This window comes from Dipodomys ordii, unplaced genomic scaffold (genome assembly GCF_000151885.1).
Source record: "Dipodomys ordii isolate 6190 unplaced genomic scaffold, Dord_2.0 Scaffold30, whole genome shotgun sequence".
Lineage (NCBI taxonomy): Eukaryota > Metazoa > Chordata > Mammalia > Rodentia > Heteromyidae > Dipodomys > Dipodomys ordii.
The window spans coordinates 16,581,750-16,592,627 of record NW_012267246.1 but is presented as its reverse complement, the minus strand read 5'-3'; the positions used below and the strand labels follow the sequence as shown (position 1 = coordinate 16,592,627).

The 10,878-nt window shown below is 40.7% G+C and overlaps 1 pseudogene; it reads right to left on the bottom strand.

Moving 5' to 3' along the window:
• Window positions 1–874, bottom strand: LOC105985574 (annotated as a pseudogene).
• Window positions 875–10,878: the final 10,004 nt, after the last annotated feature.

Here is a 10,878-nt window from a genome sequence, read left to right as displayed (position 1 = left end):
TCAATTTCTGAGTTGCTTCCAAGTACAAAATATTTCTCCTACATTGGCCCACTCAGATTGTTCCACTTTTTCTTCTTTGCCTCCCTTGAAAACATCATTAGTATCAATACACAGATCTTCGCTCCCTGACTAAGGAGTGCACAATGAAACTCTTTCACAAATATTTTTGCTTGAAATACATGTGTTGCTTTTTTTTTTTTGACTCTACAAATCTTTATTGAGAACACTTGCAGTTCCTGGGATGAGGCCATGATGCTGGACACACTGCGGAAGTCGATAATCTCCACGATGTTCTTGGGCTTGGTGCTCTCTTTCTGGCTGTAGATGAAAATCTGCCCGGAGTCATCAGTACTCTAGTGGTCCTTTCTCATCCACAACTTCAGCTGGGTTGTCCGTCAGATCCCCAAACATCTCAACCAGCAGCCAGCAGTCAGTGTGCTTGTATTTGATGCCCATAATATGGCAGATACTTTCAGAGTCTTCAAAGCCAGTTATGACTTCCAGAAAGTCCCTGGTCTCATCCAGGGCTTGCCAGAAGGCTTGGAAGTAGAAGGTCTCCAGCAGGTCCCCAAGGTACAAAATCTGCTAGATTGGCAGTTTTCTTGTTGTGCCTGGTTGATCATGCACTTGCACAGCATGAAATTAGTGTGGGAAAGGTTGGTGAGGTCCATCAGCAGGATCTGGGCAGTGACTGTGGTTTGAACAAAGACTGGGTTGAATTGGTACAACTTCAGGACAGCCAGATTGGCTTCCAGATTGTAAGCATTTTCCTTGGCCTATATCTCCAAATAGCACTCCAAAAGTCCTCAGGCTTGTACCTGTCCATACCTTTGAGCAACTTGCCCACATTTGCTCTCATCTCACACTTTGCCATGACTACTATCTGTGCTCTGCTCCCACAGACAGAGAGGAAAACCTGCCTGCGCCTCCTCGGGAGCAAAGGGGGAAGATAGCACACATCACTTTAGATAGCAAACCCTGAGAAAGCCACCACTATCTGCATCGTGGCTCTTATATTTTTTAAATTCCCTTTAGTCATCTGAAACTTTTCCATGAGGAAAAAAGTTGATGAATAGTAGGCATCAGATAATTTTTTTGGTCTGGTCCTGAGGCTTGAACTCTGGACTTAGGGCACTGTCCCAGAACTCCTTTTGCTCAAGACTTGCCTTCTACCCCTTGAGCCAAAGCGCCACTTCCAGCATTTTCTGTGATGTAACTGGAGATAAGAGTCTCAACAGGTTTTCCTGCCTGGGCTGATCTCAACCTCCTGAGTAGCTAGGATCACAGGCATGAGCCACCAGTGCCCCGTGACATCAGAGAATTTTAAAGAAAGGTTTGGACTCCCCCCCCACCCCCTCCCCAGGCAGGATATTTAAGACATACATTATTGTTTGTTTTCAAGAAAACTGGTACAATTATGCAACATAGATTCATTTAAAGCATCTGGGACTTCAATTCGACTTAAAATCCTGTAGGCTTTATTACCAGATGAATGATTATAAAATATATGCATGCAAATGAAGAGATAAAAAAATAAAAGGCACATGAAATTTAATGCATGCTACTTGTACCATGCCAAATTGTTGCAAAAGATAGTGGCTATGCAATACCATGTAAAAACATGGATTATATATTTACAACTTGAGAATGTGGTTTAGATATTCCATTGTCATGGCTACATATTATAAAACTGAATTACTTTCTGGTGCTAATGTGAGGGCATGTCAGAGAGTGTTATTGATTTTATTGCCAAAAATAAAAAGTTCTGTTTTGACTAAGGTGATTCACTCCGAAGTACCCCATAGTGAAAACCTTATGAAAATGGAGATCCTCTATTGCTGAGTGTTATTATTTTAAGAACTCATTTGGAACCTATCTAATTCAGACAATACCTAGTAAGTGTCAGAATTGTGAAAACGAATTATATTAAAGGCTCTCGGAGGGCGAGACATGAAGGGAATTAAAACTAAAGCTTATAGTTTCCACTCTGAGCTGGGAATGTGGAAAGTGCTAAACACTCACGAACTCACAAACTTCTACCCCCAGACAATTTTCCTCATCTCCAATCCCCCACATTGCCTCCTGAATTTTGCCATGAATAAAAATCTTACTTTCTTCCATAAAGCGCTCCATTGTTTATAAAATATCTTGATTCCTTAGTATCAGATCATTCCACATTTGTCTGGAACTACCCTTTCACATTTCAAATGTCATTCTAAAAAGAGATGAGTACGGAAAAGATGTGTGCCAATACATCGAGGGATTCCAGTATGGCTCCACAAATAATGTGCACATTCACTGTTTCTTCAGGACTCATCTCAGTGGTAACTTTGTCTCCACCAAAGTCTAAAGAAGAGTATGCTATTAGGAAGGAAATTAACCAATAGTGGAATGTTTTCCTAACCCATCATCTCTCAATCCTGGTTGCCCAAGGAAGGTGAAATTGAACTCAGTCTCTGTATACTTCAGCCATGGAAAAACAATCTCTAGGATCACTTCCTCCCCAAATATAGAGGGGAAGGGAGAGATTTGGAGAAGGAGAAAAATGCTTGGAATTCTTAGGCTGAGGCAGCAGGATCTGGTTCAGTTGAGAAAAACTTGAGAAGCCTTAGGGTGGGAAGGACTTTGCTTTTCTTTGGAACCTTTAGTAGGTGAGGAATTCACCAATAGTGTGAAGAGAGGACCTTCATTCATGTGTCACTTTGGGTACCACAGCGCATTCAATGAGGGGGACCCTCTGAAAGCACAGCAGGTAGCGAATTTGAGAACAGTCATGTGGAAGTAAAATATCTGCCTGAACTCCCAGTATAGCCAGGAGATGAGCCCCAACACCAAGAAGAAAAAGCATTGATAATGATCAGAAGCAACACCATGGAAGAGTCATTAAAAATGGAACCTCCCAACAGCTATTTATATTTGTTTTTTTCTTTGTAACAATTGCAGATTTTAAAAAACTTGCCAATACACAATGAATTTAGTCAATTTTTTTACATGCCAAGACTAAACAACTTTTCTTACAATGTTTAGCAAGTAAGTTTTTCATTTTTTGTGTCCCTATACTGATGTTCTTTATGCAATAGTATATATTTTTGTCTCAAATTCATATATTTGATAGGCACAGAGGACTATACCAAATCTTCAGATAGTACACATAGTTCTAGATAAGAATGCTCAAACTATCACATTTGCAGATTCCTGTAGACCTTCTCCCATGCTGAATGCCGTATCATTGTTCTCTAGACAACCCTCCTGTTAAAGTTTTTGGGAAAATTGCTTCTACATTCTTTCTCTCTTAAAGGTACTATAAAGTGATCCAGATTATAGACTATGGCTAATGTCAGCCTGGTATCTGTTTATTTGGCCTTTGTGCTCTTTTAAATAGTTGGAAAATCAAGAGAACATTTTGTGACACATGGAAATTGTATGAAATTTGAATTCCCAACATCCTTAAGCAGTTTAACTAAAACACTCATGACCATTTACTTGTGTATTTTTTATACTTGCTTCTACAACTATGGAAGAATTGAGGCTTTATGACAGATCATGTGGTACACAAAGCCTAAAACATTTGTTATATGCCCTTTAACAATGTGTTGATCCCTTCACTGTACATGAAGAGAACAGAGAAAGGCTGGTTTACAATGCTTAAATCACATCCTTCCTTAATATACCAAGTGCCCCACTGAGTCCTGGAAGCATGCTCAGTCCCAATCTGCGATATCTACCTCCATCTTGAATTAACTGGAGAGAAGACAATAGCCCCTTAATATCGTGACTGGAGAACTTCTATCCTCATGTAAAGATCTGGAAATGACAAAATAATCAAAGAATGATACACAAAGAAGGCCTCAGCCTAACCACATCACATTAACTGTACATGGAAATGAACAGTGGAATTCAGAGGTCAGGAAGCAAGTAAAGTTGGGAAAGGAGTTCCTCTGGCTTTTGTGCTCTAAAGCTCACTTCCTGCCCCATGCTGATGGTTCAGTATAATCCTAGCTACTCACGAGGATCATGGTTCAAAGCCAGCTCAGACAGACAAGCCCATGAGAATCGTCTAAAGCCAGAAGTCGAGTTGTGGCTCAAGTGGTAGAGCCTTTAGCAAAAGAGTCAAATGAAGAATGTGAATCTCTGAGTTCAAGCCCCAGTGCTGGCACAAAGGAAAAAAAAACAAACTTTCCTCCTTACTATGAAGCTGTTGAGATGAGGAAGGAAGACATTTCAGAAGGCCTAGCAGCATATTGACTGAAGCTGGGGAGGGTAACTGCAGGGACAGCACCTCCTCTAAAGAGTTCAGAGCATGGTTTCCAGAAAGTTCTAATCAAACAGCTTCAGAACTAAGCAAATTCTGAGTCCTGAGCCTATTGATGTTCCTCGGTAATTATATTCTTCAGAGAGAGCAGCTTGTTTAAATATTTAGAGGGAAAGAAGAATGAAAATGATTCGGCAATTAAAATATAGGCCTTAAGGAACTGTTTTAAGTTTTTCCTTTTAACTGAAAATTTTAGAAATTGATATGCAGTCAACCAATGTTATTGTTTCGTCCTTCTCTCTTGACCAGCCCTTGTGTTAAATGGAGTTAAGCAAGCTGCTGATTCAGAGCAATACTTAATTGCTTCTTGTATTCCTTTCTACAAACATTAATTAAGCACTTATTATTTGCAAGGCACTATGCCAAGTATATAAGTGAAAACAAATTGAATAATCCCAACCCCAGAGAGATTTGCAGTTCAGCAGGAGAGTGATAAAATATAATTAAGAATAACAAATATTTAATACTGGGTAGAAACTATGTAGGCATATGTGTATGGTATGTTTAAAGCTGCTGAGATATTTAGGTAAACAAAGTGAAAAAGCTAAATCTGGATAAGTCAAATGAAATGAATTTCCCCCTCAGTTATCAGTGTGGCCTGTGGTAGGAGGTTACAGATCTAATTGCCCAATCCGGGGCTTTTTAGTGTGTGGTTGGAGAAGCTCCCCATCTAAAAGGCACAATTGCCTGCCCCACTACTCTGAATTTCCAATGTGGGACCCCAGATTCTGCCCATTACCCAGTTCTGCGAGTGTTCCTTTGAGACGGGAGCTCAATCACTCAGGTGATCTCAATCACTGGCTCTGGTGAAGCCAGTGAGTCTCCCAGCTTGGCAGCCAGTGCCCTATAACTACACAGCTCAGTAGTCCCTATATATTTCAGAGGAAAAAATGTGCTCTTTCTCTCTTCATTTATCTGAAGAAACATCTTTAACCTTGGAGTAGCCTATATTTTCCTTTTGACTAATACATTCTCTAAAGCTGTGGGTTTTATAATAACCCAAACTTGATCATATAATAGTTACCACCAGTATGTGTCTGTATGTCTCCATGTATGTACATATGTATGATATATGTGCATACATGTGCCACATACAAAGAGCTGAAGGAAAGGAGATGAAAAAAACATGCCAACATAGATAAAGCACCAATGTGGAAATGTGTCAAGGGGTCTAGGGGTCACAGGTGAATACCCATCCAGGGACACTCATTGTAAAGCTCCCTCAGAGAAGCAACTGTGTAGGCTGAGGACTGATGGCTCAATAGAAGTCAGCTGCAGAACACCCATTGCAAAGGCCTGGCCCATGTGATCATTTGTGCGTGCCATGTGGCCTCTAACTGTCCCTGGCCTGGATAATCACAAGGCTTGCTACCGGTCCCATCACAGCCAAAAAGAGGCAGGAGCCTGGCATAGAGAGATATTCTCAGTCCCAGGACAGATTAGAATTACTTGGGACATTTTAAATAATAACAAAATCCAGACCTTACACACAGAGATTCTGACTTAATAAAACTCGAGCATGATTATTCTTTACCAAACTCTATTATAATTCCTGGAGGCAGGACTGCAACCACATCTAGAGCCTTAGTACACATGCTAAGCCACTTGGCTACTAGCTACATGGATCCTGCTGGCTAGGCTGAGGTCTGCAAATGGTGACTCCATTCCTTCTCTCCACAGGCATGACATATGAAGTCACTGTATTGCTTCAAGCTGACCCTCCAAGATCCTTGCCTTCTTATAGTATTTCCACAAGCAAAGCCTACCTTCATGGCTGAGGGTGTGTATGTTAGGGTTAGGGAAAATGTCTGCTAGTAGGAGGAGTCCCATGTAATGGGACCCTCAGTGTCTCCAAAGACTATATGTGGGTATATGTCAAACCCACCACCCTGATTTCTTCTGCAGCACCTATTAGCATTTCTCACATTGAATGTAGTGGAATGCAGTGCAGCATTGTGAAGAAGGGCCTTGTGGATATAACAGAGTGGGTAAGGAGCTCAGCCAGCTGAGGACACACCAGCTAAGAGCATGCAGCAGCTGAGAAACGCAGGTCCCTGCAGCCAGACAGCACGTGACTTAAAGCTGTGCCTGAGCCGAAGAACAAATTGCTCACGTCATAAATCTTCTAGGTCATCTGTGAAGAGCTGAAACTGGGAATGTTAAATCTGTGAATGCCAAGGGGGTGTTCATCTATCAAAATGATCATTTGTACAGACAACATGAGCGAGAGAAATGTGCAGTTGCATTTATGTGTAAAGCGGCTAGAAAAGAATCTGTGGCATCTTTGAAACAATATCTCAACAATGTCCTCTTCCAATATTTCAAAGTCAGTTATAGGTACAATAAACAGAGATTTTTTTTTCTGAATCAAACTCGGAACATACACTTGAAGAAAGTTTTTTGGTTTTGTTTTTCCTGAATTGTAAATGCATTTATAAAATGGTATTGCCTTGGGCTGTAAGACGACAAGGAATATTACTGACTAGGTACCAAGGGAAGAAGGTGGGGCTCAGCTCACTGGCTGCTAAGGACCCTACCTTAGCTTCATTTCAACTGGGATTTTTTTCACCCTGGGAAGCCATCACTGTCCTGCATAGTACTATTTGGCAATCACTGAATTTGTCTGAGCACCAAAAAAACCCAAAAGGGTGGGATCCGTGTCCTAAGGGCAAAGAGGCCACTCAACAAACAATTAAGAAGAGATAGCAACCCCAGGGAGAGGGGTGAGGAAGGAAATAATCTGAGAAAGAATTTAATTATGCATGGGATTGAATTGTAGGCCAAATTACTAAGGAAATTCTGATTGGATGGGGCTTCCCTGAAAATAACTAATTTATACATTTCTACTGAGACTAAATTTGCTACAGGAAGATAAAGATTGCAGTTTGGTACATCTGACTGGAGTCAGAGTCAAAGCCAGCCAGGCACTGGTGGCTTATGCCTGGAATCCTATCTGTGCAGAAGGGTAAAATCTGAGGATCATGGCTTGAAGTCAGCCAGCAGATGAGGACAAGAGACTCTTAGCTACAATTAGCCAACAAAAAGTTGGAACTGGAGATACAGCACGAGTGGTAGAGCACCAGCTGTGAGGGAAAAAGCAGGAAGTCCATTACCAGAACACACACACACACACACACACACAAGCCAACACTGAGTTTTCATTTATTCTTAAGTGGGCAGGCTCATTGCTTTCGTGTAGGCCAGTGTGGGGACAGTGGCCATCCCTAAGCCCCCTCCCAGAAGCCAGCACAATGGGAAGCAATGGAGCCCAAGCCAAGGCTACCAGCAGAGGCAAGTACACGTATTGCTTCCTTCACTCACCTCTTCAACAACTAAGTTCTTTGTGTTTCTAGAACTTGTAAGTCTGGATCAGGGAATCATGACGAGATTTGGGAAGCTAAGGGAAGCCATATCAGATTCTCCTCTGTAACACACCACCCTCCTTTAAATACCTCTGTAACAAAGATTTTTAAATGAGAACACTCAGATTGGCACAGGGTAGGAGACATGAGCATATGAACACACATACACAGACACTCTCCCTCTCTCTCTCTCTCTCTCTCTCTCTCTCTCTCACACACACACACACACAGCCTCTCACTAGAAGTAGAACTTAAATTTGATCTGCTTTTCTGGAAGGTCATTGGATACAGCATGTCATAAAGTCTCAAAATATACACATCTTTTGCTAGAATTTAACGCACTTGTGACCCAACACTTCATGTGCTTGAAGCTTGCTCCCCAATGTAAGGGGCTCTTAGTTTGAGGTGATTAGGTCATTAGTGACCTGCTGAAGTGGATAGTGACCTCTCAGTGCGTTAGTCTCACTGAAGTAGATTAGTTCCATGAAGAGACAGTTGTTATAAAGGAGCAAGTCTAACCCTCTGCACACTCTAGCTTCCTCACTAGTCATGTGATCTCACATATTCTTCTACCATGAGAAGTTATGACCCACAAAGAATGCACTCCCTAGTGACCAACCAGTAGGCACTGCTCGATCTTTAACTCTTAGTCTCTGAAAACTGCAAACTAAATAAATCTCTCTACTACAGGAAGTACCCAGCCTCTGGCATTTTGTTATTGAAAAACAAAAAAAGACTTTTATGACAATTTATATCCAGAAATTCCAGTTTTAGGAATTTGCTTAAGGCAGTAATTGAAAAGCTCAATATAGAAGTTAATAGACAGTCTTTGACATCAAATAGAAACTGGCTTCAGACCTGAATTCCGTCAGTTACCTGGATGAAGCCATATGTGCATTTCAACACCTTGATGAGGGAAATAGGGTAACAGTGGTGCCCATCTCACAAGACCATCCTGAGGGTGAACTACGCTTAGGAGGGAATGCTGTGTGAGCCTTTCACAGTCCTCATCCATATTGCTTTCTACACAATCAAGATGGGTAACAGCTAAAATGTCACCAAAAATGCCTACTATGTGGGGTGGGAAGGTGGCTCAGTGGTAGAGTGCTTGCCTTGCATGCATGAGGCTCTGGGTATGATTCCTCAGCACCACATAAGCAGAAAAAAGCCAGAAGTGGCGCTGTGGCTCAAGTGGTAGAGCGCTAGCCTTCAGCTGAAGAGCTGAGGGACAACACCCAGGCCCAAAGGTCAGGCTCCATGACCAACACACACACACACACACACACACACACACACACACACACACAGCTTACTATGTGACTCATTAAACAAATTACAATCCATACATATGAAAATGTCATAAACCTGTATGCAAATGTATTTCTTGCCTTGGAGGGATGATCACAAAGCATTAAGTAGAAGAAGGGGCTTCCAAATCAGCATGTCTATTAAGCATGACCCACTTTGTATATATCCATATATGCATAGAAGATAGAAAGATAGAACCTAGACAATTAGGTGTCCCAGTGAAATTGTGGGTATCTAAATCGCTGTCTTTAGACTTTTGTAACCAAATATGTATTGCATTTGTAATAAGCAACACCCCTTTCATAGAAAGTCAGATAAAATTTATCAGATAATTATATATATTAATGCATGTATTTTATACATACATATATATATATATAATTGCCCTTACTTCCAATTAATTACATAGAAGGGGTGAGAGGAATATAGAAAATCACCATCAAAACACCCCAGGGAAATCTTCCCAGTAAGATTGACCAAAGAATGTTAATATTCATAAGTGAAAGTTCAAGGAAAGAGTGCATATTTGCATAGTCTCAAAACTACTTATTAATAAGCACAGCAAGTCCAATGACTTCACCATGAACCGGCACTTTAACAATCAAGGAGACCCTCACCAGCACTGAAGCACATCAACATCATGAGCCTCTGCTCTGATGTCTGGCATAAGAAACACGCCTCACTTTTACAGTGTTCTTGCCAAGCAAGCAGAACGTGAAACTCATGAGCAGACATCCATCAAACTTAAATTAAGAGGCAACATCTAAAGTACCTGACCTGTACTCTTTACAAGCATCTGGGTTGAAAAAGACAAGGGAAGCCAAGAAACTGTCACAAATGGGAAGGGACCAAGAAAACATGACAATTGTAATGTTTAATATTGGGATTCTGGACTGGCTCCTAGAACAACAAAAGGACATATGTAAAGAAACTGAAGAATCCAAATAAAGTCAATTACTTAGTTATAGCCTGGCACCTGAAATCCCAGTACACCTGAAATCCAAACACTCATGAGGCAGAGAAAGGAAAATTGCCATCACATAACCAGGAACTCAATCTGGGCTATATAACAAGATTCTGTCTCAAAAGAAAAAATGATTAGGGGAAAATTATGAAAGGACTGACATTGACCAACATGCATTGTACTCATAGACTGACATATTGAATTGAAACCCCTTTGAGAAATTTAGGATAACAAGTATATTTTTTTCTTTAAAAGAAGAAAAAAATAGTTTACCTAGTGCATTGTTTCAATACTATTTAGATTTAATTATTATATGTTTTATAAAATTAAATATTAGAATGTTAGTGAAAGGAATGCATCAATGGTCTGTGATATTTCTTCAATTTCTGTAAGTATATAATTATTTCAAAATTAAACATTTAACATAAAAGTGAACAAATCTAGTCCTTGGCACTAGGCAATTGGCCTAGATGCAGACATTAGTGGAAGAATCCCTAAAAGAGGCCAGGCAGAAAACATCAGAGCCCTAAGTTTCCTCTTTTTTGAATAAAAGATACTACTTGTACAACTCGTTCAGTGTGAATTATATTAAGGCAAGCCCAAGGGAAGATATCATCTCAGTTCTCAGCACAAACTACAGAGAATATTCAAAAGTTTGTCTCTCTGTATCTCTGTGTGTGTGTGTCTCTGTCTCTGTCTGTCTCTGTCTCTCTGTCTCTCTCTCTCTCTGCCTCTGTTTCTCCATCTCTTGGGTCAATACTGGGGCTTGAACTCAGGGCCTTGTACTCTCACTTGATTTTTCTGCTCAGGGTTGGCACTCTATCACTTGTGCCACATCTCCACTTCTGGATTTTGGGATGTCCAAAAAAAAACTTTTTTTTTTTTTTTTGTTGGTCATGGGGCTTAAACTCTGGGCTTGGGTGCTATCCCTC